A 15,881-nucleotide genomic window follows, 5' to 3' on the forward strand; every position below is an offset into this window, starting at 1 on the left:
TCGTTGTGAAGGTAAATATTTTTCATAATTCTATTCATAAAATACATGGAGTACATATAGAGAGAGATCCACAATTACATGAAACAATAAAGGAAAAATATATGGAAAATACAATAACCTTGACTATGTGTTTTATCTAGAATATTCTACTTGTTTAAACTAAGTGGCGGGAAATGATATTGTTGCACATGTGTTAATACGCCCCTGCTAGATGGAGGTTCCGTCGGAAACACTAATCTTGGACCGTAACTTTAAAAAAGGAGCTCTAGACAAAGGTTTGGTAAGAGCATCAGCTAGTTGATATGTTGAATTGATGTGATGAACTCATAGGGTGCCGACTGCAACCTTTTCACGTACTAAATGATAATCTAAAGCCACATGTTTCATGCGCGAGTGATACACGGGATTAGCACACAAGTAAGTCGCTCCGGTGTTGTCACAATATAGTCTAGGTGACACATTCACGGGAAGACCAAGTTCCTTGAGGAGATTTTCTACCCATGCGAGCTCGGCGGCAGCATTAGCAAGTGCTTTATATTCCGCTTCAGTGGACGATTGAGAGACTGACTTTTGGCGTGCAGATTTCCAGGAGATGATATTGCTACCGAGATAAAGAATGTAAGTCGTGGTAAAACGACCGGCTGTAGTGACACCTCCCCAATCAGAGTCAGAAAAGGCGGTAAACTCTAAGGGAGATTTCTTTTTCAAAAACAAGCCATGATAAACTGTTCCTTTAAGATAGCGAAGCAAGCGCTTGAGAGCTTGCCAATGCGTTTGAGTAGGTTGATGCATGAACTGTGCTAGCTTGTTAACAGCAAAAGAAATATCCGGTCGCGTGAAAGCAAGATACTGAAGAGACCCCACAAGTTTACGATACGGTGTCGGGTCTACTTTTGGAGTGCCATCTTCGAGCATCAAGACTTGAGATGAACATAATGGGGTTTGAACTGATTTTGCCCCATCCATGCGATGCAAGATCAGAAGATCATGTATATGCCTATACTGAGATAGAAACAAACCATGTGTAGTGGGTATAATTTCCACTCCCAAAAAATGACTAGGATACCCCAAGTCTTTTAGTGAAAACCGAGAGGCGAGACTGTGAACAAAGTCATTCATGAATCCATTGTTGTTGCTTGTCAAAAGGATATCATCAACATAAACTAAAAAATAGCACATGATACCATTGCGATTGTAGATAAAAAGTGAGGCATCTGCATGAGATTTGGTGAACCCAAAATCAACTAAAAAAGAAGTAAGAGCCATATACTATGCACGTGGCGCCTGTTTAAGACCGTACAGGGATCGGCGTAGTTTGCAAACATGATTCGGTAATTGTGGGTGAACATAACCAGGAGGTTGTACCATGTAAACCTCCTCTTGTAAGTGTCCGTGTAAAAACGCATTATTAACGTCTAATTGACGTAAAGACCATCCCCGCGATAAGGCAATAGCAAGCACGGTGCGTATAGTAACGGGTTTGGTAACTGGACTGAAAGTGTCAAAATAATCTTTACCGTATTCTTGTAAGAAACCCTTTGCAACGAGACGTGCCTTATACTTGTCAACGCTACCATCAGGAAGACGTTTGATACGGAAAACCCATGTGACATCCCACATCGGTTGGGAAGGAGAACTAAGCCTTCTTTATAAGGAGGTGGATACCTTCCCCATCATAACGCGTTTTGGGCGCTTAATGGTAGTGGATGAGAGGAGAATTCCACAGTTAAGCGTGCTCAGGTGGGAGAAGTATGAGGATGGGTGACCACCTGGGCAACCAAAAGCAAATCCGTGAGGCGATGGTGGTACGTCCCGGCCAAAGCGGACAATATTATGGTTCGGTGGTAGCTGGGTTGTTACAACCCACTTACATCCAATCGGTTGTCGAGAGGATGGAGCAACAAGTTCCCATGTTTGATTCCGAAGTAGAGCGTTGTACTCAACATCCATGGCCTTACGCCAAAGCGGGTCTTTAGATGCTTGCAGATAGGTATTGGGTTCAAGAGATTGAGGGATAGGATGAACAGTGGTGGTATTAACAAAGTGAGAATTGTAATATTTTGAATTGGGTTTCCGATTTCTAGGCGGCAAAGAGGATGGAGACGTTTGCGTTTCCATGGAAGAGGTAGTCGCCGATGAGGCAGAGTGGGGTGAGGTGGCATCCAAATTTGTGGAGGTTGAGGCGGAAGACGGGTTAGGCGATTGGGAATTAGGAGTGATGGCTAAATGATCAGAAGTAGGGAATGGTGAATTTGAGGAGGAAAGTGGAGTTGTTGGTTCATGACATGGTAAGGTGGTGGGTGTCACACCCCGACCAAAGGCGGAACATGCCGGGGCGTAACGTATTGATTGGACAGTAGCTCAAAGACACTAATTAAAGCGACAATGAATATTTAATTTCATTAACATTAAACACGTACACAATGTAATAATTATAACAATTACATCATATTCTTGTATGTTGAATAATATCCTAAGGTCAAACTATTGTCTTTCAACTTGAATAGTATCAACTACTTGTACATGTAACATGTACGAAAATAGAGTTTGCCAACACGAATGTTGGTGAAAATACATAAGTTTTAGTTGATTTATATATATAGATAAAAACCACAATTCATATGTTAATGTTGAGAATTACAATTCCTATGAAAATGTAAACAACTAAATAGATGTGGATCCATTCTTATTGATACGAATGTACTTGGGTAAATGTATGATCATTCTAGATGAGGAAAGATGAGGATGAGATACCAACCACCAAACATAAAATAAACAATTAAGCACATAGAGCATTTATCATAGAACATGCAATAATCACACATAAACATATATTGAATTGTGTTTTGAATAGATGTGGAATAAAACATAAGTAAACTTGAATATAGTATACATGCTACCCCCAAAATATAAAAGATGAAAAAAAAGGGTATGTAAACTCACCTTAGAGAATAAGCAACCAACTAATATACGTTAAGATTGGTAGGAGAATAAGCGTCGCACTCGAGAGGTAGCAAAATCAAAGCCTAACAAGTGTATAAACGGGAAATACTACGAATTAACAAAAGGACTAAGAGAGAAACAAGATATGAACTTGTATCGAGAGTATATCATATTTTATTTAAAGTTTATAATTAATAAAGATTACTTATAAATTAATATTGCATAAAATGTAATTGTTTATAAAATATTCGTACTTATATTATTAAAGCGGTAACAATATTTATTTATAAAAATGTCATTTGTTTATAAATTACTTGGCCAAATTATTATGTCAAATAATATTATATACCTTAATTTACGTATTCAAATTAAACAAAATCTTTTTAAATATTTATTATAAAAACCCTTATACTTTAGTAATTTTTATATGTTTATATATATAGTTCTAACCGAGATTCGGAAAACAATGAGTTAATATGTTAATTTAATAAAATATAAATTACTTATCATTTATTAAGGTTTAAAACTATAAGACCATGTGTAGTCGTAAAGCTCCACATCCAGGGGTTATGCGCCACGTGGCGCCCAGTCAGATTTATGGTTTTGTATAAAAAACAAGTGTAGTCATAAAGTTGGCATAACTTGGAGGGGGGCGGTGTTTCCAGAGTTATACCCTTGTGTTTTCAGCGTTGTATATAAAACGCTTGGAAATTTGACTTCAACATAACGCAGGGGGGGGGGGTGTACCCCCCGCGTTATGGCTCAAAACGCGGGTGGCAAAGCCACCACTACACATGGTCTAAGAACTGATTAATTTAAACAAATACCAAAAAAAGTAAAGACAAAAAGATGGGGTGGCAAGGGGTCAAACCCGCGACCTCTGCCCCCATAGCTCACGTGTTTAACCAGCTAGGCTGACCATCACTTGCAAACAGATTTGGTTTTCATTAGTTAAAAACACTATCAGTTCATAACAGATTTGAACATGAACCCTAACATCTTGATTTGATCAATCCAGTTATAATTAACCAAATAGATCTTAGGGCTTTTGATCAAGGAATTAACGCGATTAAAACCATGTATTTCAATACCTCGTACGATGAACCGTGATGGGTTAATTGGACAGAACCAGGGCGGCGCTAAGGAGGGTAAAAACGAAGATCAAGAGGTTGATATTGTATAATTAAGCATCGGGGTTCAGATCGCGATAGCTTGAGTGAGCTGTGTACGAGTTTAATTGTATTAAGATTGTGTATTTATATCGTTTTGGTGTCCTTTGGTCCGCGGGTTGTTAATGCGAGAATGACTGTCAATTAGCTGTTAATTAGTTGTTCTTACCATATAGATTGATTACGCGTTAATTAGAGAACCAGAATTATCATCAATCTTTCGATTATCGGCTGATTATATGGGTTTTGACCTTGGTCAAATTCGTGAATGGGGTGGGGGGCTGCATATACGTGACAGGGAAGGAAGACAAGAGGGAAGTTTGGGAATTTGACAGAATCGGCCCCTCAAGTTTTGGAATTGGTTTAAATGCATATAAACTTAATAAAAGTAACATATATTTATAATAAAACAAATATATTTTAAAATTTTAATAGTTTAAAAGAAAAACTAAACGGGTCGAGTTTTCGGGTCCGAAAATTGACGAATGTTACAGTGGGTAGTGAGGAGTCTGCATTGGAGGGTGTTACCACATGCAAAGGTACTGGTTGAGTGGGGTTAGATGAATTTGTAGGGGAAGCATGCAAAGGTGGTAATGGAGCATTGAATGTAGAGAAAAATTCATTTGTAGTGGGAAGAGGGTACGGTTTTGAAGAGTTTCCTTTAGATGGGAAGATATCCTCTACAAAGGCTACATGTCTAGAATGATACAGACGATTGGCTCGTGAAGACATTTGTAGGCTGATTTGGACGCCAAGTAACGTAGGAAGATGCATGGTTGGGAGTGAGGTTGTAGTTTGGAAGTGGCGTAAGGTTTGAGCCACGGATAACATAAGCAACCAAAAGTTTTAAGCTTTTTATAATTAGGTGACGCACGATAAAGCATTTGATATGGCGATTTGGATTGAAGAATTGGTGTCGGAAGGCGATTAATGAGATAAACCGCGGTTTGGAACGCATGAGACCAAAAGGAAAGTGGTAGACCGGCATAATGTAGCAAGGCGAGGCCGGTTTCCATACTGTGGCGGTGACGGCGCTCAACGATTCCGTTTTGTTCAGGGGTATGCGGGGGAGTGGTGTAATGAGAGATCCCCATGGATTGGAGAAAAGGTAAAAGACCAATGTATTCACCACCATTGTCGGTGAAGAGGGATATGATGTTGGTTTGAAAGAATTTTTCCACAAGTAGTTTAAATTGGGGAAAAATATCGGTTGCGTTTGATAGGATAAAGCCACACATATTTAGAGTAGTAGTCCACAAACACAACATAATATTTAAACCCATCAATAGATTGTTCAACCGGCCCCCATACATCCGAATAGAGAAGTTGTAATGGTTTATTAGCAACAAATGAATTCGGTCCAAATGGAAACTTGTGACATTTATTAAAAGCACACGATTGACAATGCAAAGTAGAACATGACAAAGACTTAAAACTAAGATCAAGGTCTTTACAAATAAATTTAAAAGTACGAAAACAAAGATGTCCAAGTCGATGATGCAATTGGAGTGGTGATATGGATGTTGTTGTGTTAACTTGTGGAAGTGAAGAGAACCGATTTAGGTAGTAAACATCATTGATGTTCTCCCCCTGCATGATAGGCGCCCCCGTTTTGAGATCCTTCACAAAAAAAATAAGATGGAAAGAATTCAACGGAAACATGATTAGTACGACATAGTTTAGCAACCGAAATTAAATTAGTACGCATGTTGGGAACACATAAAATATCGGGTAAAGATAAAGGTTTGGTTTTGGTGGAAAATTCAGTTGAACCAACATGAGAAATAGAGAGACCCGTACCATCACCAAGAACAATTTCGTCGGGACCACCATATTCTAAAACAGATGAGAGTGTGGCCGGACATGAAGAGAGGTGATGAGAAGCACCACTGTCCATCATCCACATCTGAGAGCCCAAAGCAGAAGTGACAGCATTGGCAATGGGATTTGATGAGGGATTGTTGAAGACAACTTGATTATCTTTCAGAAATCTAGCAAGCTTCCTGCAGTCACGTGTGTCGTGACCCGAGATGTTACAAAAGTTGCAGATTTGATTTGTTCGATTACCGGAGGAACTTGGTTGAGATTTGTTCGACCGAGATGGCCGTTGGGATGAAGAAGACGACTGAGCCCGAGTATTCCGAGTTTGCGAGTCCCGGAACGAAGTACGAGCATGTTGTCTTTGGGTCGCATTTGCAGTAGCAATGATGGGAGTAACAGATTCTGCTAGTGTCAATGAGCGTTCAAAGTCCACAAGCTTATCAAAGAGTTCCGGATAAGAGACCGGAGTTTCCCATACCTTAAGTGCGGCAGCAATGGAAGTGTACTCATCAACAAGTTGGGTGAGAATATGGACCATAAGATCCTCTTCATCAACCGGACTATGAACAAGAGCTAACTCATCGACAATGGAACGCATCTCGTTGAGAAATGCGGCAATAGGCCTGGTTCCCTTGGGGTTCTTCGCAAGTTTAGTTTTCAAAGAGATGATTCTGGAACGTGATTTGCTTGCAAAAGACGAGGTTAACCTGTCCCAAGCTTCTTTGCCGGTGGAGGCCGATGCAATGAGCGGTTAGATTTCATCGGAACACGATCCGGGAATTTCGCTGAATATGACCTGATCCTGACGAAACCAGGTTGCATACTCAGGTTTGGCTTTGACCGTTTCGTTCTCCGTAACAGTCTTTGGTGGAGCCGGATTAGCACCGGTGATAAAGTCGTCAAGGTTAAGACCGATGAGAGTGGATTGCAAATGGCGTCTCCAGACGGAAAAATTTTGGGCAGTGAGTTTGATGTTGAAGTGGGTGGAAGCAGTGATGGTGATAATGGTGTTTGAGAAAGCCATTGACAAAAAAAGGAATAGGATAGGTAGGATCGATTGATATGACTCGTAGGAGTGTTTTAAGCTCTGATAACCATGTGAAGGTAAATATTTTTCATAATTCTATTCACAAAATACATGGAGTACATATAGAGAGAGATCCACAATTACAGGAAACAATAAAGGAAAAATATATGAAAAATACAATAACCTTGACTATGTTTTTTATCTAGAATATTCTACTTGTTTAAACTAAGTGGCAGGAATTGATATTGTTGCACATGTGTTAATAATCGCAAATTGTTAACAATAATTAAAGTGTTAACTTGCTTTGCTTTATTTTATATAATTTAATTTAAGGCAAGAATATGAACAAGCAGGAAAAGAGGTATTTTTACAATTAAAACCAAAATGTTGATTAATAAAAAAAAGACATCGTTCATAACAAACCATACATAAAACATACATTAAATCCCTAAATTCATAAGAAACCATATATAAATTAAAACATACATTAAAGCCATAATTCATGCATTAAAAACATAAATTCACCAATACTACTCCACACCTAGACCATCAAAGTCGGAGTCGTGATCTTCAACCGAACATCAGTCGCAGCCGCGAACGGCAGTGCCTAAAAATATGAGGAAATAGCATGAGTATGGGGAATGAGATGAGAATGGGTTGGAAATTTTGTTATAAATGTTGAGTATAATGTTCACCACTTACGTACCCGTCTTTCCAAACGCAAATTCAAATTTCAACTACGATTATAAACCTCCAAAACCTTCTAGTCTATTAATCGACAAAGTCCTTGCACGTTTCTTACTTTAAATTGTTCACCTAAATTGAATTGAATAGTAGTACTTTGATCTAGTCCTATAAAAAACATTTAAGTTTATAGTTACTTCACTCAATTAACGACATTAGCATCAACCAGATGGCTTCCCCTCCAATCTCCAAGCAATACATAGTTGCCACTCACGTTCTTTGATCGTGTTTCTTGATCGTTCCAAAAAACCCAAAATTCAATATGTGGAAGGTGATTCTGTCAAGGTTACGTTTGCGGAATGCAATCTTGATTTCAATCATCTTACGGGAATATTCCATCCTCGAAATTGCGAAGAGTTTTACCATCTTATACCTTTACTCGGAGACTCATGTCCTAAAATATCCGATTTCATTAAGATCCCCGTCTTCTCCCTTCAAGTTACCATGTTTCCAAATTGCGGTATTTCTCTTGGAATGAGTATTCACCATAGCCTCGTTGATGCTACCTCTCAGTTTAGTTTCGTGAAGGTGTGGACGTCGATTAATAGATGTGATACAGATGAGTCATTTTTAGCTAATGGAACTTTGCCTGTTTATGAAAGGCTGATCAAATACCCTAAAAGGGATGAAATATTTCTGAAGAGCATGACCAAGCTTGATTTTATTTTTAACCACAAAATTGGATGTTACAAAACTAAGGTTGTACAGATTAGTCATGGATGAAATCTTGATTAGAATGAGCTGTAGTTGATGGAATCGCTCTGAAAGTCGTGAAAAATGGCCCGAGGGAAGAGATATTTTGACCTAGGGTTGGTTCCATTAAATAGGGAATATAAAAACGAACAAACCATAAGAAACTCGAAAGGCGTAGGCTGCGTCGGGCCTAGCATAGCCTTACCACCTTACGCCCCCTTCTAGCGTAGCCTTATGCTATGCAAAATCCACCTTACGCCACCCTTTTTCATGTTCAAACTTTTCGTTTTTCTACGTTTGTTTATCCTATGTGAACCATACGGGACTTCCATGTGCATCCTTCCTCTCGGGTTTTGATTATTCTTCATCATAATAGCTCCACGCCAATCGTTTAAGTTCCCATTACCTGCACGTACAAAACTAAATTTATAAGAGTGAAGGTGATAATGTGATATTGAAAAAAATGGTATTGAAAAACAACCTGCTTTATTTACAAAAGGGGCAAGTGTTTCTAGACATGAATTCCATTGTAAAAAATTAGGTTTTGGTTGATGTCTTCAAGTAATTAAATTGAAGAAGGATGTTGAAATTAATGATGATTATCAATTCATTTACTAGAAAATGTTGGAGTATTACTTTTCTAATTTAATTACTAAATAAACTGGGCTTGAGTGGAAGCGGCTTGAGTTGGACCTGGCCCATAGTCATTATTATTATTATTCTGTTTACTTGTGGCTGCCTGGCTGGGTTCAAGAGACGAGGGCCGTTTTCTCTGTAATTGTTGGTTGTGAAATTGTGTTTCGAAGTGTTATCTACAAAGTTTATACCAATTGTAACAGTTAGCGTATTATCAATGTTTAGTAAAAGTAGGTCTACAAATTCGAGTACTCCCTGAGATCTAAGTAAGCGTTACAATGTATGGTGTCAATGCTATAATCGATAAAATGTGGTCAACTTCAGCCACTATCAGATCTAGTCGGTCATCTCGGGTCAATTTGACTTAACAAAATAAAAAATAAAGTTGTTTCTATAATATTAGAGAACGAATATCATTTTTTTAATTAATGATTAGCAAATTTTAGAATAATTTTGTATTTAAAAATGTATTTATCTTATTTATATTGATATTCATTATTCACATATTTGTTATAAATATTAGTAAACTTATGCTATTTGACAAATATATAATATGCAAAAGTTAATTATCTTTATATTTATCATGTTCGAGAACTCTCCGAATACTCCCCAGTCAGCAGCCTAGGGTACGATTAGCGATGTTTGCAACCTTGCCTATTATATAATTATAAATTGTGGTGTCTTTATGTAGTTGTAGTCATTTGTTAAGTAATGTAGATCATGTAGCTAGTTTTGTTTAGGGTAATTACAAATTATGCAACATTGATGATTGTTGTTGTTGTTGTTGTTGTTGTTATCATAAAACAGAGTAAAATAGTCGGGTAGGGTGTTCTAAGTGTTAAATGGGTTAGCGGATTGAAGTGAATCGGGAGGGTTTGAAGACGCATCATTTTTGGATACAGATAAAATAAATTATATTTGTCAGAAAAAAGTATACATAAGAGCATTCACAGTAGCGTCTTCATCTCCATAAACTTCTAATATGGATCGATTGGGAGGCTGAACTTGTGAGACGGGTAACTTCTAATATGGGTCGATTGGGTGGCTGAATGTGTGAGACGGGCATGGAAAATCAATGACAGTTGAAAGCTATATCTGTGATCATTTTGAGTATGTTAACTATATATGGCAAGTGTTATGCTTTAGTGGGTAATTTGGGCCAGAGTATAATTTGAAAGCTATATCTGTGATCGATTTATACTGTAGAGATAAGGTTTTGATTGCATTCAGCGACTTCCATTGACCCAACTGGCCAAGTATACACAAACGTACAATTCTTAAGCCGAATACCTTTTTATGGCCAGCATCCAAACACTTAGAAAAATTGAAATAAATAAATGTGAGAACACAGCTCCCAGACTCATCTATCTTTTTTGATATTCAATCAAGATTCTCGTGCATTGTTTCTTTTGAACATCAAAGAGACAAAAAGCATATCCGAAGAAAACGAAACTTAACATATTACACGAAAGAGGAATTCTAGTATCTGTGTTAATCTTTCTAGTTTTCGGGTTTTGCACTTGTATCGACACCATCACGCTCACTCGACCAGTTAAAGATGGTGATATTTTGGTCTCTAAAGGAGAAACTTTCGCACTTAGCTTTTTTAGCCCTGCAAACTCCAGCGACAAATACGTGGGTATCTGGTATAACAAGGTTTCCAAGCAAATGCAGACCGTCCCATCACCAACTCCTCTGAAATCCTATCTGTTGATCGAACCGGGAACCTTGTCCTGCACGAAGTAAATCAAAGTTTTGTGTTCTGGTCAACCAATGTTTCCGGTGTGGCAAATGATGTTTCTGCGGCTCAGTTGCTGGATTCGGGGAATTTGGTGTTGTTTCAAAGCCTAAACAAAGGCGTTTATTCATGGAAAAGCTTTGATTACCCTTCAAATACGTTTCTTCCGGGTATGAAGCTCGGTTTAGATAGGAAAACAGGTTTGAATAGGGTGAGTACATCTTGGAAGTCTACTGGGAATCCCGGAGTCGGGGACTATTCTACTCGAATAATAATAGCTGAAAAATCTCAAATGTTCTTAGTTAAAGCAGGCATCACAAAGATTTGGCGAGCTGGCTCATGGACGGGTCTTGGATTCAGCGGCGTACCGTTGATGGGGAAAGATTATGTCGTTGAAATTACGTACATAAGCAATGACGATGAGGAGATGACGACTTTCCATATGATCAACTTGAACTCGACCATGTATACCAGATATGTTGTTACTGAATCTGGAACCTTGGACAGGTTCGTGTGGAACGAGGCAGCTCATAAGTGGAATGTAATCTGGTCGGGTCCAAAAGACCTGTGTGATCACTATAACTATTGTGGTCCTTTTGGCTTTTGCGATTCAGATAAATGGATCACTTCTAACTGTGGTTGCCTTCCTGGATACGAGCCACAGTCACTACAGGACCAGTACATAGGGGACGGTTCCAAAGGGTGTAAGAGAAAGGTTGGAACACAGTTATGCAAGGACGGAGACGGGTTCATTGAGTTAGCTCATGTTAAGGTACCAGATACATCAACAGCAGGTGTAAACATGACTTTGGGATTAAAAGCATGTGAAGAGTTGTGCCTGAGAAATTGCACGTGCATGGGGTATGCAGTTGCTGATATTAGTAAAGGGACCGAGGGTGGAGGTTGTCTTACGTGGTATGGGGACATGAACGATACAAGGACATTTTCAGATGGAGGGCAATCTTTTTATGTTCGTGTTGATGCCAATGAATTAGGTACGACGCCATCTATTTATGGTTTTTTTTTCCATTTGAACGGTGAATCATTGTTTTTAGGGAAAGTTACCAAAATACTAGACTTGCCCACAGAATTTCCAAATGAGTAGCTACACATACTGACATCTAATCAAACGGCCGTCCGGGTAGCATTGTGAAAAAAAATTTCAAAGTTGACCGTCTATGGTTAGAATGGCCATTTGGATATTGGACAAACAACTATTCTAATAAATAAATTTTCAAAGTTTGACCCCCTATGGTCAAATTGTCGTTCCGATACCATTCAAACCGTCATTCTAACCAATGGTTTTTTATTTTTAGGTCAAAATGGGCATCTAAGTGTTTTGTGAATGAGCGTGTAATGAAGTTTCAAATGGGGAAGTTGTAGCTATAGCATACACGACCAATTTCCAAAATAGTCATTGAAAATTAGCCCACTTCTTTCCCATCATTTCCTTTCTAGGCCAATGAACGGTTGGCATATCAGACTAGTAGGCAAAGGCAGCTTGGCATTAGCGGCACCTTTTTGACACTGAAAGTCATAAAAAGTACATTGGGACCCACATTTTTACCAATAATGAAGCAACACTTGTCACTAGTAGGCTAAATTTAGCATACCAATTCATATATCACTAGGCGACCATGCCACTAAGACTTATATAGTCGCATGTTGATCTTCATTAGCTGGTTAAATCTGCCTAAAGATCACGAGATTGTTAAGCCCGTTATTTTGCACAAATCACAAGAACCATCTGTGTAATAACTGTTATATTTAAAATGACAATTTATTGTAGTGAATTCAAGTCATCTTGGATATTTCTCGTTAACTACCTTGGATGTACTAACGACCAAGTGACAAGAACTTTGAAACGTAATACATTTCCAAGGGTTATTTTTAAAGATTTGTCGTTAACATATAAGCTCATATGATCATTTCATGATATTATATTTCAGCCAAGTATTCGTCAAAGAGGCCGAATAGATCACACAAAACCCGATTTCTCATATTTGGGATGCCAGTGATTGCAGCAGGGTTTTTCTTGTGCATCTCCATTTACTTTTACATAAGGAAGAAAAATGGTATGTCAAAAATTATTCATGTATTATCTTTGGCGAAAAAAACTAAAAAAGGGTTCAACAGGGCCTAAACATATGCGTAACTCCACCTAAAAGTCTAAAACGCTATTTAACATCATTATAATTTATATGGATAAATAAGGAAAACCAATGAATATTATGTAGTATGAACACTTGTTTAGTATAAACACTTGCTCGTTTAGTGAGATTACATACGGCTCATGTAGGTGTTTTTTTTTTCTTTTTTTATTATTTCAATAGTTTGGACTGTTTTCTGGCTGGTCCGTCTAGTTTCATGGTTTAGGCTAAACGTATTGGGCGAGTTTAAGGGCGAAAATGGGGCGATTTTGGGGGGAACACCGCCCCCTTGGCAATAAGGGGCGGGGGCGACATCTGCTTATCGCCGTTCTTCCTTTTCTTTTTATTATTATTATATTATTTGTGTTATATGTATATATATATGTGTGTGTGTGTGTGTGTGTGTATTGGGCCACCACACCATTACACCCCAAAAACAAATTACCACCCCTTACTGACTGGACGCCACGTGTCGCAAGTCGCCCTAATTTGTAGCCCTCCACTACGCATAGCCTTATGGTTTGGACTTATGCTCCAAGAAAAGAAATGAAACTCACATAAATGCATTAAAATACCAGTTTTCACTACGTACCTCTTAATGGATTGATGCAGCCAACCGAAACGAAGGTGAAGTTGGATTCGATTTCAAGAAAAACTTCAAAACCTTGGAAGGGTCTAACATGGAAAAGGATATTGGCAAAAATGTAGATTTAGAAGTGTTTCATTTGAGCACAATAGTTGTAGCAACTGATAACTTTTCTTTTCTAAACAAGCTTGGAGAAGGTGGATTTGACCCTGTTTATAAGGTAGTGTCTTGTCTATCTTAGTAACGATCATGGCCTTTGTGGTTAATTATAATTGTTGTCAACTTATAAACAATGATTTATTTAGGGTAAGCTATTAAACGGGCAAGAAGTTGCTATCAAAAGACTATCGCAAAGTTCGAGTCAAGGGATAAAAGAATTCAAAAATGAAGTAAAGTTGATAGCGAAACTACAACACAGAAACCTCGTCCGGCTTTTGGGATATTGTTTTCATAATGAAGAAAAGATGCTAGTTTATGAATACTTACCAAACAAAGGCCTGGATTCATTTATCTTCAGTTTTTTCTCTAACCTATAATAAAGTTCTTAAACTTCAACTACTTCAATTTCTAAATTATTTTTTATTAAAAAGTCTGAAATATTTTAATGAAATGGTCGGTCATTAGATCAAGAAAGGGCATCTCTTTTAGATTGGAAGAAACGATTCCAAATTATTCAGGGGATTGCTCGTGAAATTTTATATCTTCATCACAATTCGAGACTCAAGATAATCCACAGGGATCTAAAAGCGAGCAATGTTTTGTTAGATACAGATTTAAACCCTAAAATTTCATATTTTGGATTTGACGAAAATATTTGGAGGGGATGAGGATGAAGCTAAAACTCGTAGAGTTGTCGGAACATAGTGTGTGTAGTTCTCCATTCTATAACACAACTCAACTTTAGTTTGTTTCATTTGTCTGATTATGACATAATATGATTGTAGTGGCTATATGTCTCCGGAGTATGCAATGGAAGGCGTTTTTTCAGTCAAATCTGATGGTTTTAGCTTTGGAGTTCTAGTTATGGAGATAATCATTGGTAGGAAAAATAATAGCTACAATAAAGAAAAATCACTTAATTTGATCAGGCATGTAAGTACATGACAAATTTTTTATCGCATATTTTTTTGTTATTATTCAACCCACCAAACTAGTTTTCTCATACTCAACATTGTTGTTAGGCTTGGGAGATGTGAAAACAAGACAAAGCATTGACGATTGTTGACCCATCTTTAGGAGATTCATTTGATGCCCGTGAAGTTCTTTTATGCATCCAGGTCGGGATCTTGTGTGTTGAAGAATTGGCTAGTGATCAGCCTGCAATGACTGACGTGGCTTTTATGTTGAGTAATCATGAAACAATGCTTCCTTCTCCTAAGCAGCCAGCATTCATCTTTAGACACTTGAATTATGGCAAGGACTTACCCTTTACATCACCAAATGGTTGTGTTAGCTTTGTCGATGATGAGACCATTACCATCGTACATGCCCGATAATTTCATAATATCTTATTTAATTCTTGAGCCATAAATGAGGCATGTTAAACAATTAATATGTGACATCTTCTGAACATCTTGAATGAAGTTATATGTAAGTAGCATTTCCAATATTTTGAACAGTATATATATATGTAACGGGTTAGAACTTGAAGATCTTGATGGCTGGGTTAAAGTCAGTTCGTGGGTCTTGTTTCAAAGGATCAAGTTAGTTTTTGTTTTAATAAGTTAGTGATTGCTTTCTATTTTCAGTTCACAATCTTTTCATGCCGTGTTCTTTAAGCAAGTATATTTTGGCTATTTTAGTGCTATCGGATTAACTTGTTGAATGAGTAAATATTATTGGCAATTAAATGAGTTAGGAGATGCGGAGTGCATGCTTGTTTGATACTAATAATATTTGAAGTATTTGTAGATTTTATAAATATATATATATATATATATATATATATATATAATTAATATATATTTATGTTTGTTGGTTTCTTGACCAACGTTTTCTTTGAAATGCTTATGGGCCGATATGTCATGAAATAGACTACAAGTAAATGGGCTTGTGAACATACTTGTATTGAAGTCCAAGCAGATAATAGGCATTAAACGTTTGCTTGATGTGCTGCGTTTGTTTTATATATATTAGAAAAAATTCAGTTTCTTCGTCATAAAAAATTCTCATTGGTACAGTGGCTTCTTATCATAAAAACATCAAATTCGTTCTTGGCAAACTCTGCATCTAATCCGGTTAATCATTTGAGGAGTACCATCAAATAGGTTAATCTGATAGTGATCACACGATTTGTAGAGTAATCCAAGTTTTATATTCTTCTTCATCATGGTGCAACGGGTTCAAAATTGGATCGCAATAGGTTAGATATATT

General features: G+C 37.5%; 1 pseudogene across 1 annotated transcript; it reads left to right on the forward strand.

Moving 5' to 3' along the window:
* Window positions 1-6,598: 6,598 nt before the first annotated feature.
* Window positions 6,599-15,178, forward strand: LOC143594092 (G-type lectin S-receptor-like serine/threonine-protein kinase RKS1; annotated as a pseudogene). Its single transcript, XR_013146259.1, has 10 exons — window positions 6,599-6,683; window positions 6,749-6,942; window positions 10,456-11,872; window positions 12,561-12,637; window positions 12,721-12,846; window positions 13,534-13,727; window positions 13,813-14,023; window positions 14,132-14,370; window positions 14,452-14,599; window positions 14,689-15,178. The product of XR_013146259.1 is annotated as a G-type lectin S-receptor-like serine/threonine-protein kinase RKS1 (transcript).
* The last annotated feature ends 703 nt before the right edge of the window (window positions 15,179-15,881 follow it).

This window comes from Bidens hawaiensis, unplaced genomic scaffold (assembly GCF_021521415.1).
Source record: "Bidens hawaiensis isolate Kalapana, Puna unplaced genomic scaffold, B.hawaiensis_p1.1 tig00043071_1, whole genome shotgun sequence".
NCBI lineage: Eukaryota > Viridiplantae > Streptophyta > Magnoliopsida > Asterales > Asteraceae > Bidens > Bidens hawaiensis.